The sequence below is a fragment of the Ovis aries genome, chromosome 3, assembly GCF_016772045.2.
Source record: "Ovis aries strain OAR_USU_Benz2616 breed Rambouillet chromosome 3, ARS-UI_Ramb_v3.0, whole genome shotgun sequence".
NCBI lineage: Eukaryota > Metazoa > Chordata > Mammalia > Artiodactyla > Bovidae > Ovis > Ovis aries.
Window position 1 is genome coordinate 28,220,001 of NC_056056.1, and position 13,439 is coordinate 28,233,439.

The window sequence follows — 13,439 nt, forward strand, 5'->3', positions numbered from 1 at the left end:
CAATCTCAGATATACTCTCAAGGAGACATAATGGGGATAAATACATACTTACATACTTGCAGCTGTAGGGCGAGGTATTTTTTCCTTAGAATTCTCCCAAAGGAGAATCACTATATATAGTCCTTACAAAGTTTCTTATATTACAAGGCATTCTCTCAATTGGTTAAGAAATGAAACACTGATTACTGAAATTTCTTTTCAAAAAACAGAATACTGCTCAGAGAAAATCTACCCACTAAAACAACCTCAATGCTAGTTTTTGATGCTTTTACATATCACCCGAGAGCAGTAGGTCAAATAACTTAGATGGAAAATGGAGATAACTATTAGATAACTCAAAGTGGTTCTAATCAGTCGAAGACACATGTGAAATGTCCGATGTAAATTATTAAATGAGTCCCCTCAAAAAGCAGTATTTCTAAGTTAACATTTTTATATATAAATTCTGAAAGTGGAACAAGCATTTATACACCTCATGATATATGTAATAAGAAACAGCACCACCACCAATGAAGAAAACTGCTTTTTTAAAAAAAGTAAATCAGTAAACATCAATCTAAGAAAGCTGCTAGATCTAAATACTGATTTATTAGAAATACGAGAAAGAGAACACACAAAATCAATAAATAACACAAGGACACAACTGCCCAATCCAGGAATATGGAAAAAAGAAAAAAATTCACCTCATTTCACTATCTGTGAAAATTTTGCTATGAGGAGGGAAGAGAGGAAGGACTATTATATAAACTACAGGCTTAAAAGTCAAATATACTGTATAAACCTTGCTTGAATTCTGACTCTAACAAACCAACTATAAAAAAAGACTTCTGAGAAAATCAGAGAAATCTAGATATAGAATGGGTATTAGATGATATTAAGGAATTTTGTTAGCAGTAATAATAGTAAGATTGTATTTTTTACTAAGTTCTCATAAGCATGAGAATTTATGCTTAAACTAGCTATTGTCTGGGATTGCCTTTGAAATACTTTAAAAAAGTAAAATATAGGTATAAAGATTTCACACAATGTTGAACATGGATGATCTAGTACTCCAACGTGTACTATACTATTCTACTTGAGTTTGAAAATCTCCATAGTAAGTTTAACAAGATAACAATATGACCAGCAGCCTTGTGAAGCATTTAAAGCCTTGTTAAGTATTTAAGCTGGGCTCTGAGGGATGGGCAAGTTTTAGACACCCGCCCACACATCTTGAAACAAAACATTTATCAAATGCAGCTTGTAAAGAGGGTTACGCTCTATAAGGTTAACTGACTTATCCAAGCTGTTGTTTAAACCTAATATCACCTATTTCCTCAGCGTAGTTTTGACAAGGAGTATACGAAATTAAAAACAACAACAAAGAACTATTTCCAAATGAGCATAACCTCTCTGGACTAATTTCTATCAGACACCATCCCTTAAACAGAAAACAGGATTTACTGAGCACTTGATTTTATGTCAGTGATCACAGTAGGCATGTTATATTTAATTTTCACTACAATCCAGCAAAGTAAGTATTGTATTAATTACAAACAAGGAAACTGCTCAACTTCCCTACCCTAGCAGACAAAGCTACTAAAATGGCAGAGGAGTCAATAATACGAAGATTCCGAATGCTCCATGCTATTTTCCACACCAACCAAGCATAAACCATCACTCTCTTCCCCAACTTTCCTTTTGCTGAACTATTCCAACTTCATGTGAAAATCCTACGTATCTCTTTGGATCTGTCTGGCTCAAATGCCACTTTCTCCATTAAAACCTCCTCCAAATAATCTTTTTCTCAATTCTCCCGACATTTAATTTGTATTTTTCAATATATTAGTTTCATCTTATCCATGAGAATTTAAAACCTCATCAGAATTATGTACCAAAATTTTGCATACTGTTCTAGTTGTGCCAGTGTTCTGTGAAATATGAACAGTCATGAGGGAGGAGAGCAAAAGGATACTAAACACTGTAATAAGGAGGCAAAGAAAATAAAATTACCAACTATACACCCACTAAAAGCATGAGATGGGTATATTTATGCATACATGGAAAAAATTTTAGACTATTAAGTGAAAAGGCAAGGTAAAAACCAGTGATACCATCATTCCACTTCTGTAAAAGCAGGACACATGCATACGTATGTATACATGGCAGAGTGATACAACCGCTAACAGTGGTCATGTCAGGAAAGAGATATGCATGATTTTTATTTTACAGTTCTACACTCTTTGAATACTTATATTTTAAAAATGTTTAAAATATATACATGTTAAAAATCACTAGGCAAGTTAGCTTGGAAATCAATGGCTTTATATGGTAGAACTCAAATATACATACATATATACATGAAAAAGGTATCATGAGTTATAAAGAAACGTAACAGAAAAACATCTTTTCAGTAGATTGAGTATCACTTAAAATATTCTCCAGGATTCCCTGAAGAACCAATGGTTATGACCTGGTGCTTTCACTGCTCTGGGGTCCAAGTTCAATCCTGCCCCTTATCTGTAAACCTCTAAGGGTTTTTAAGATGTTATGATGCACTTTACATGTATAACCGTACCTACTATAGTAATTACCTCTAGACATACCTTCTTGACATTTTGGGTTAAAAAAAAAAAAAAGGAAATCCAACTTGTAAATCTAAATATTCTATCATCTGATTAAAAGAAATTACACTTGTGGTTAGCACTTAATTTTTTACCCTAATTCTTCTATATACTCCTCCAAAGTGTTCAAAAAAATGGAGCAAAAAAATCCAACATTTAAATTCAACATATTTTACAGTCTGATTTACATATTTCTAGTTTGCAAAACATTTCACAGTATTGTTCTTAGGGAAGAAGAGGGGAACTGGCTTAAAAAAAACTCACAATTACTCCTACCACTCAAGACTATCATTGATCTAATTCAGAAATTCCCAGAGAAAATCAAAACACTCCAGTTCTTGGCTATTATCTCATTCTATCATCAATGTGAATCAATAAGGTTAATCACTACAGGAAGCAACCTCTAAGTTTGGGGTCTCAAAGGCATAATTACCTGAGGTGTTAATCATTCACTTGTGTCCTACTGTCTGCAATCCCATGGACTGTAGCCCACCAGGCTCCTCTGTCCATGGGATTCTTTAGGCAAGCATACTGGAGTGGGCTGCCATTCCCTTCTCCAGGGGATCTTCCCAACCCATCGACTGAACCCACGTCTCCTGCACTGCAGGCAGATTCTTTACCATCTGGCCCACCTGGGGTAAAATACACCACATTAAGATGTGGGGTGGATCAAAGATGTGCTTTTTTCGGTACATACAGCGAGGACCTGTTAACTGACCCTCAGAAAACTAAATGTGCTAACATTTTGAAAATTCTACATGTACCTCTCAGGGATATGAGCATCTGAATGTTAAGGTCACTGGTTATCAAATCCGGATACTGCATGAGAATCTAGATTAAAAAGGTTTGAAAACTAAAACATCCCACCTATCTAAGACTTATCTGAATTAGTCCTAGAGGGAGACAGGCACAGATGTGCGGGGGCTTTCCTGGTGGCTCAGAGGGTAAAGCGTCTGCCTGCAGTGCAGGAGACCTGGGTTTGATCCCTGGGTTGAGAAGATCTCCTGGAGAAGGATATGGGAACCCACTCCAATATTCTTGCCTAGAGAATCCCATGGATGGAAGAGCCTGGTAGGCTACAGTCCATGGGATCGAAAAGAGTCAGACACGACTGAGCAACTTCACTTTCTTCAGCATCAGGGTCTTTTCAAATGAGTCAGCTCTTCGCATCAGGTGGCCAAAGTATTGGAGTTTCAGCTTCAACATCAGTCCTACCAATGAACACCCAGGACTGATCTCCTTTAGGATGGACTGGCTGGATCTCCTTGCAATCCAAAGGACTCTCAAGAGTCTTCTCCAACACCACAGTTCAAAAGCATCAATTCTTCGACACTCAGCTTGCTTTATAGTCCAATTCTCACATCGATACATGACCACTGGACGGACCTTTGTTGACAAAGTAATGTCCCTGCTTTTTAACGTGCTGTCTAGGTTGATCATAACTTTCCTTCCAAAAGTAAGCATCTTTTAATTTCATGGCTACAATCACCATCTGCAGTGATTTTGGAGCCCCCCAAAATAAAGTCAGCCACTGTTTCCACATAAGTGATGGGACCAGATGCCATGAACTTAGTTTTCTGAATGTTGAACTTTAAGCCAACTTTTTCACTCTCCTCTTTCACTTTCATCAAGAGGCCCTTTAGTTCTTCACTTTCTGCCATAAGAGTGGTGTCATTTGCATATCTGAGGTTATCAGTATTTCTCCTGGCAATCTCGCTTCCAGCTTGTGCTTCACCCAGCCCAGTGTTTCCCATGACGTACTCTGCATAGTTAAATAAGCAGGGTGACAATATACAGCCTTGACATACTCCTTTTCCTATTTAGAACCAGTCTGCTGTTCCATGTCCAGTTCTAACTGTTGCTCCCTGACCTGCATATAGGTTTCCCAAGAGGCAGGTCAGGTGGTCTGGTATTCCCATCTCTCAGAATTTTCCACAGTTTATTGTGATCCACTCAGTCAAAGGCTTTGGGATAGTCAATAAAGCAGAAATAGATGTTTTCTGGAACTCTCTTGCTTTTTCAATGATCCAGTGGATGTTGGCCATTTGATCTCTTGCTCCTCTGCCTTTTCTAAAACCAGCTTGAACATCTGGAAGTTCACGGTTCACATACTGCTGAAGCCTGGCTTGGAGAATTTTGAGCATTACTATACTAGCATGTGAGATGAGTACAATTGTGCAGTAGTTTGAGCATTCTTTGGCATCGCCTTTCTTTGGGATTAGAATGAAAACTGACATTTTCCAGTCCTGTGGCCACTGCTGAGTTTTCCAAATTTGCTGGCATATTGAGTGCAGCACCTTCACAGCATCATCTTTCAGGATTTGAAACAGCTCCACTGGAATTCCATCACCTCCACTAGCTTTGTTCGTAGTGATGCTTCCTAAGGCCCACCTGACTTCATATTCCAGGATGTTTGGCTCTAGGTGAGTGATCACACCATCATGATTATCTGGGTCATGAAGATCTTTTTTGTACAAGGGTTTAATTCACAAGGACCCTAATGATTTTCCAACTAAAAGTTTTGTATCATTCATCATGGCATAACAGAAACAGAAACCAGAACTAAAAGATCTAGAATATGGCACCATGTTTGCCTCTAAGTAGCTGCTGCTACTGCTAAGTCACTTCAGTTGTGCCCAACTATGTGTGACCTCATAGACAGCAGCCCACCAGACTCCCCCGTCCCTGGGATTCTCCAGGCAAGAACACTGGAGTGGGTTGCCGTTTACTTCTCCAATGCATGAAAGTGAAGTCACTCAGTCGTGTCTGACTCTTAGCAACCCTACGGACTGCAGCCTTCCAGGCTCTTCCGTCCATAGGATTTTCCAGGCAAGAGTACTGGAGTGGGGTGCCATTGCCTTCTTGGTCTAAGTAGCTAAATGAACTCAAAGCACTTGAACTCTGTTTCTCTTTCCCCATTTGCAAATGAGAGTAACAATGTTTCCCTCATAAGGTTATTGTAGAGACTAGATAACATGTAAAATTGCAATATAAGTCCTCTCTCGTGTATTAACTCATCATAATGAGTGAACATATTTTTTTTCCGTTTGAGAATCAATATACAATCCTTTGACACAGTTATTTCTCTTGTGGTAATTTAACTTACACAAACAACATAAAAGGATGAACTGAATAATGGTTATTTACTGCAACATTTGCTTGCAGTAGTTCAAAAATAGAACCTAAAAAAACAAACAAAAAAAAGGGTTAGCAAAAATAAAAAATCATGTACTATTACAGGTTATTAAAATTAAAGTTACATGTACTAATAAAATATCCATGCTATTAAATAAAAACACCAAGTTGCCTGAGGTGTATAATCTGATCCAAGTTTTAACAAAAGAGGGGCAATGTATATGTTTGTGTGGAGTATGAAAAAATAAACACCCAAGTTTGGTAGGAGACTGGGTACTGCTGGCTTCATGCTTTTTTATTTCTGTGTTCTAAGGCTTGTTAGCGAAATAAATTGTTTTTTTAAAAAATAGATTCTGTATTAACACAGTTTAAATCTATTACAGTTTAGAAACTTTATCACAAAACAGAGTACAAGCAATCTTGTGCTATTTTCAATTCATTTTAGTACTAGGTTGAATGCCCAACAAATGAAGACCTGTCTCCAATGGTGATCTAGAAATTTTCAATTGTTACACATTATCAATTAGAAGCGACATAGCACCAAGTGGAAATAACTCAAAAAATCTTAATTAGGTTGTAACAGAGAATTAAAGGAAATCATTTGAATTCATGGTATGAGACAACTGGAAAAAGGAAAAACCATTTTAAGCAGCAGATTTTAGTGCAACTTTTAAAAGATTTTCTTCTTCAGACAAAAATTTTCCAAAGTGTGTTTCTTAATCACCAACGCACAGCATTCTTTAAAATAAGAGGTTCCTTGTCCAATACACTTAGAACTCGCTGCTTCCCAGCACCCATTTGTTCTTTTGCAAGTTTAGCACACGGTCATTCTGGAATCCATTCTCTGTGATATTAGCATAGTAAAGGCTCTGAGATGTCCCACAATTAAAACTGCTTAATTGGGAATCCCCTAGCAGTCCAATGGTTAGAACTCCGTACTTCATCTGCTGAGGGCCTAGGTTTCATCCCTGGTTGGGGAACTAAGATTCTACAAGCCCTGAAGTGTGCATGTACACATGCATAAATAAATAAATCTGCTTCACTTTAACCTAGTATGACTGTAATTTTCTATAAACATGTTAATCCAAAAGATGGTATTTTGAGATGCAGTCATTCTAGTCTAGTCCAAAAAAAAAAAGAAAAATGAACGAGTTATCTATTTCAATTTTCTTAATTTTCCTCTAGGAAAAGTCATAACCTGTGACAGTTAAGTTTTTAAAATGTTTAGTTTACTATGACTATCATGAATAGTGTAAGAAAAATATAAGCAGTACACATTTTTGAACTAAATATAAGGAAATCTTTTAGGTGATGAGTATGAATTATGATTTTTTAAAACAGGTTCCTCAAATATTCAAGAACAAGCCTTGAACTGGTGATCTGCTTCCCAATCACTTTAAATTGAGATGATCATACCGATTTCCTAAAGATACAGAAGTTAAAAAACAAAACAAAAAACCGAAGCTCTCACTTAGCAAACAACAAAAACTCAAAAACACCTACACTGCAGTGTCTGAAAAGAGAAACCAAATGTATGTTAGTTTCAAGGACTATGAAGGTACACACCAAAAAAAAATGCCTGTAGTAGAAATAATCAAGTATAATCTAAATGAAATTCACCCTATACAAAATAAAAAATTTTGGAAGATACACCAAGTGACTCATAGGAAATGTACACAACAAAAACTAATCTTAGGAAAATACCTAAGCAAATATTAAATATCAAAAATAGTAAGTTAAACTCAAGTTTAACTTCTAAAGTCATAAAGATGGGGGGGACACTATATTATATAATGAAATTCTCAGTATCCAATTCCTTGGAGACAACCTTATTTCCTTTTTTTTTTTTTTAAAGATAACCTTATTTCTAACACTAAGTTTTAAAAGAAAATTCTTATATACAGTATTATAGAGAACTCAAGAGTTGTAATCAAAAATATACTCAATGACTTGCTTAGCAGATGCAAGGTTTCATAATCTCATTTTTTAGTCAATCCTTCAAGGAAAGTCATGTGTCTAACTCCTCTAACACAATCCAGGGAAAGCGACTCACAGTAATTATGTTAAGAGTTCCTGGACAATAATGGTCTAAATCTTTCCAAGATGATATCTCCAAAGTCTTCACAGCAGAATTGTTCAAATTTAAAATGGCCCTTAAATCCAGTGGGTCTCTACCTATATCTGCAGTCAAATCTTTTCAATTCTCCTCCCTACCTCCCCTCTGCCATTCTCCTTATCTAGGTCACTACACATACTAATCCCTCTGACTAAATGCCATTTCACCCATCTCTTGACTAAATTAACATTTCTAAGTCTTTTTACAGTCCATTTTACCTCTTCTGGAAAGCTTTTTCTGACCCCCTGCATTGTCTACCTACCTGAGTCCACAGCACTTCTGCAACACCACCTAGGGTGGCACTTAGTGTACTGCACTGTGTAAATGAGATTTATCAACTTCTTCTCTACTATAAACATAACCTTATAGTTGCAGTAAAACAGTAAGGACAGAGATCACTGCCCCAACCAACATCAAAACACTGTGGCACATGACAGGCCTGCAAACCTCAAAAAATGAATGCAAGTTTCTGATACTCTAGCTTGATGAACGGAGAAGGGAATGGCACCCTACTCCAGTACTCCTGCCTGGAAAATCCCATGGACGGAGGAGCCTGGTGGGCTGCAGTCCATGGGGTCGCTGAGGGTCGGACACGACTGAGTGACTTCACTTTCACTTTTATGCATTGGAGAAGGAAATGGCAACCCACTCCAGTACTGCTGCCTGGAGAATCCCAGGGACGGGGGAGTCTGGTGGGCTGCCGTCTATGGGGTCACACAGAGTCGGACACAACTGAAGTGACTTAGCAGTAGCAGCAGCTTGATGAAATGATACAACTTAGAATATCCAGAGTAAGAAATGGACTGAATGGGAACTAATACGCCATGAGTACCTTCTTAACCAGACTTAGGATAAAAATTAGCAAATGATTTATCTTTGAGTACTCCTATTTTTGCTTGTATAGGCACCACATAATTTAGAGTTTAAATAAAGACTTAGCATGCACAAACACAAACTGGATGAAAAGCAATCAATTATATTTCTATTAAAAGGCAGGCCAAGAAAACATTGTAGGAAAACTTGAATTTCTAAATTCTCTACATTTCAAATCTTAATTCTGGTTATGTTGAATCAGTTTTTATGACTCAGGTTTTGCCATGGAAAGTGTAATGTTTTTGCATTTAATCACGCTAAAAGTGCTAATAAAATACTATGTGTATGTGTCTTAGTCACTTAGTCGTGTCCAACTCTTTGCGACCTCATGGAGCCCACCAGGCTCCTCTCTGTCCCTGCAATTCTCTAGGCAAGAATACTGGAGTGGGTTGCCATTTCCTTCTCCAAGGGATCTTCCCCACCCAGGGATCAAACCCATGTCTTCTGCATTGGCAGGCAGATTTTTTTTTTTTAAACCACTAAGCCACCCAGGAAGCTTTTCATTTACTTTCTTCTGATGTCAGAATGAAGAAAACCATTTTATACAGTTAAAGACTATCTCCCACTGATTCCCTAGTAAGCCTTTCAGAAACAGTGCGTAAAATCAGAGATCACTACTTAAGAGATCTAGAACTTACTACTCTTGACATAAATTGTCCCACAAACAGAAACCACAAAGACATCTCTAAAATTAAGTCTCACATACTTTTTTGGGGGGAGTTAAAAAAAAAAAACCAACCCCTTCTCACACTTTTTTTTTAACGTACTCTGGAAGTCAGCTACAGATTTTATTTTCCTAGGCAGGCACTGAGTAGATGGTTTCGTACTGTCACTTTATAGTCAATTTCACCAGAACTCCTCCAGGAAGCAGAATTTTTCGATCCAAATACACATATCATCCTAGGTAGGTGAAAATGACTGCCTTTTTTTCTTTTCTGTCCCATTTCCAGTTAAAGTGTTCTGAAACCCTAACTATCCCCTTTCCCTTCACAGTTCTTACCCACTTTTGTATCTAGCAGCTATGTTAAAATTCTGGAATATGTATGTAAGGTGGACACAATCTGGATGTTTTCCAGTACTGTAAGATCTTTTACCTCTTCACAAGATAATGGTAAGAGAATAACTGAATATCGGTGATATGTCTCTAAGCATACTGCTATGTGAAATCTGAGAAGCAGCAGCATGTATCATGCACCTACCTATGTAATAATTCTATACAGCATTTCACTGGAAAAGTGTGAAAATATTATTTCTCTGTAAATTTACTTTTTCTACTACAAAAGCAACAACTTTAAAATAAAAATGTCTTCTATCTGTATTGCTAAATATAAAAATCACTATTTAAGTATTAGTTTCTAAATAATAGGGTTTGAAGAAACCTTTTTCCCGCCACATCAGAATTCAGGAGTGAGAGACATAGGAGTTAAGACTGATGGTAATCCAAATGGCTCCTTTATTTCTGAAAAGCAAAATCTAAACCTAGACCAAGACAGCGTCCTAACAACCACACTCCATAATTATCCTAACCCAGTCACAGGTAGCACTGGACAATCACAGTCCTCCTCCAGAAAGGAAGAGAGTCTATCACTGGTGGCCTCAGGAAGAAGCAAAGTGCTTTCTGTGAGGGGCAGGCTCCCAAAGAGAAAGAGGAAAGGGGCTGAGCCATACTTGATCAGTTCCTTCTTACAAACTCATCCAAAGGAAGAGTGAGAAGATGGAACAATAGGAGCAAGTCAGACTATTTTTATGCTTTCTTAAAAACAGCAAAAAATCTAGTGTGTAACAATCTAGTATGTAACATGTGTACCTGTTACAGGTACAATTATTATCTTAATCATACCTGTCAGTAAAATGGCCTCAAACTGTGAATGCAAGCTGAACAAAGCCATGAGGTACAACCATTCAGATATTTCAAGTATGTATCCACAAGTTTGAAAAACATGAAAAAATACAGAGTGTCTTCCTTGTCTTAGAAACCCAACAAATTCAAAGGTGGCTGAATTACAAAGTACAAAGAACTTGAGTCCAGGAAACAGAACCAACCTCCACTTAAAACTATGAAGACCCTATCAGTATCAATAAAAAGGAGGCAGTCTGGTCACAGAGAAGACTGGCTTTGGATGCCACACCTGGCCTTAATCTCTGAAAGTAATGACTTCTGTTAACTTGGATAGTACCTACACAGGAAGTAACTACATAGAAGATAAATTATCTTTCAACACCGGAAAGATTTATAAACAAGTATGGAAGGTTTGAGAGAAACAAAATCCTAATATTAGTATCTGTGTTAAGATTGCTTATTTGGCTTATTATATACTTGTAATGCCTAAAAAAATTGACCTATTAAAGTAACAACCTTGCATGACCAATTTAAATATGGCAGTATTTAGACTTTAAAAAGCTGAAATTTTATTAGTATCAAACATCTAAGAGAACTTTAGACTCAAAATAAGAAAATTATGTATTAAAATTAAAGTTTAAATTGTTTGAAGATATTTGTTAATTGCAAATGTAACTTGAAGAGTTACTGTGCAAATAACAAAAATGAACTTTAAAACCTGAAGAACCAGGATTCTGAAATATCACTTTAATTTGAAAAAAAAAAAAAAAAAAAGGCTTATTTCATACAAAACCCGCCCTCCGGTACACCAAAAGACGATTCTAAACAATTCAATGTCACCAGAAATTGGACTTTTGAAAGACATGCTTGAAATAAGGTAAATACCTGTAACGATATAAGGAGGACTGTGCAGATAAAGCAAACCATTTTTTTAAAAGCAGGGAATTAAAAAACTAAGAATAGACACTTAGCCAATTAAAACTATTTATGTTTGTGTTTTTAACCGGATTCCTAGCCAAAAATCCTTAAATCATCCTCCAGTGCTCGAGGTCACATGGTGAAAGAGTCACCTATTAAACACGAATCTAAGCAGTAAACAAGTCTTCTGAAATTCTTAGGTAACACCCTTTATTAAAATTTTCTTGATATACAATACCTTTCCAAGTGCTACATTTCTCTCAAACACTTAAAAGCTTTTTTCTAACACAGCTTCCCCCTCCCCACAAAAAAACCTCTGCCCCTAAGTCTGTCACCAATTTTTAAGCTAAAATCTCACAAAAGTACTAAGTCCAGATTTTAACACGGTTTTATTATACATGATTAACCCCGCAATTCCCATCCCATTTAAACGTTTAAATGTGTCAGAATGAAAAGCTAAGAAAAGTTGGCTTTCCCTAGCTGTGGTCTCAGAAGTTAACACTAACTTTTACACGTGTGTTTGGGCAAAAAAAATATTAACATGTTTCCCAAACTTGGCCCAGGTCAGATACAAAAGGATGACTACAATGTGTGAACTTATCATCTCTTCTTTGATTTTAATGTTTACACATTTTCCTGAGTCTCGAAATCGGTTACAGTTAACAAAAACACAACAATCCTCACCAATGGCACCTAACACAACGAACCCAAGCCGCCGTCTCTTTCGTCCCTACACCTGTCTACCGGAAGCTTTTCCTGGACACGCTCGGGACCTCAAGCATTCATCCCCACACTTGTTTTCATAAACCCGCTCCTTCCTCTTCGCCCACTTCCAACTCGCATGCTTCTCGGGATCCACCCGGCCTCTCTCCCCCCGCACGTTCCGAGCCTTTAAGGGCTGGGCAGGCGGACAGCTCGATCTCTAACCCCAAGCGCGCCAGGACCAAGAGCGAGCCGGGAGGGCCCCCCGCAAGCTCCGCGAGGCTCAGACGCCGGGAGGAAAGGAAGCGGGAAAGGCGTGAGCATCCCCCTACACACACACGCCGGGCGCACACCCCCTTCCGGCACCCCTCCTCCCCCTGCATTGTGCGAGCGGGCCGCAGGCCGCGGCCGTCCTGGGTTGCCCGCGGGCCCCGTCAGCCCTCCCGCCGGCGGGTTGCCCGCAACCGAGACCGCCACACAAAGCCCGGGGAACCGCCCTGCGGCGCCAGAGCACGGGGAGAGGGGTGCAAGCGCGACTGACTTACGGGGCTGCTGCGACCGCGCTGCCTCAGCCGGGGACACCGACCGTTGGGCACACGGCGGCGTCGCTCTTGGCCGTCCTCCCCCTCCTCCGCCTTCGGTGGCGGCAAGATCTTCTTTCTCCACCTACCTCCCTCCCCCCCACCCCACCTCCTCCTTCTCCTCCCCCTCCTCCTCCTCCGAACCACCGAAGTACCGAGGGTGAGACACAGAGACTCACAACAACATGGCTGCCACCGCCGCCTCCCCTCCCCTCCCCCCCGCCCACCGGGCGCGCGCAAAGCACTCCGGGAGAAAAGGGAAGGGAGGGCGGCGGTGGCCGGCGGGGGCGGGGGGGGAGTGCTCACCAAGGTGCCGCTCCTCTCAGTGGCTTCCGACGCTTCTCCCGCGCTCCAGGCGCCCGCCGACGGCAGCTCTGCGCTTGCGCACGCTCTCCGCGCTCGCGCGTTTCGGCTGTCCCTCCGGCGTCTGCGTCCCCGCCCTCACCTTGCGGGCTCGCGGCTGGTCCTGAGCTTGGCTGAGGCGCCGGGCGGGAGCGCGCGCCGGTCCTGGGCGCGCAGGCGTGGTGTTTTCGAACGCTGCTCTCGTGTCCGTCTTCCCGCGTGGGGCCTAGTCTTCCGAACTCGCTGGCCTTGCGCTTCCTGTCCCGTAGTTCATTGTTCTCCCCTCCACACCCCGGCTGCCTGTAAGGGTGTCAGCGCCCTCCCCACCA

General features: G+C 39.8%; 1 protein-coding gene across 36 annotated transcripts in view; it reads right to left on the minus strand.

Annotated features, from left to right (window-relative positions):
- Positions 1–13,144, minus strand: part of PUM2 (pumilio RNA binding family member 2) — a 121,929-nt gene extending 108,785 nt beyond the window's left edge. For 12 of the 36 annotated variants that reach the window (XM_060411880.1, XM_060411876.1, XM_060411871.1 and 9 more), the window contains exons 1-2: positions 12,733–12,800; positions 5,710–5,785 (exon numbers count right to left, since the gene is read on the minus strand). The gene's annotated coding sequence lies outside the window, so the exon portion shown is untranslated. Of the gene's footprint in view, positions 1–5,709; positions 5,786–12,732 lie in introns of all 36 variants that reach the window. The other 24 variants (XM_060411879.1, XM_060411873.1, XM_060411877.1 and 21 more) reach the window with 5 other exon arrangements.
- Positions 13,145–13,439: the final 295 nt, after the last annotated feature.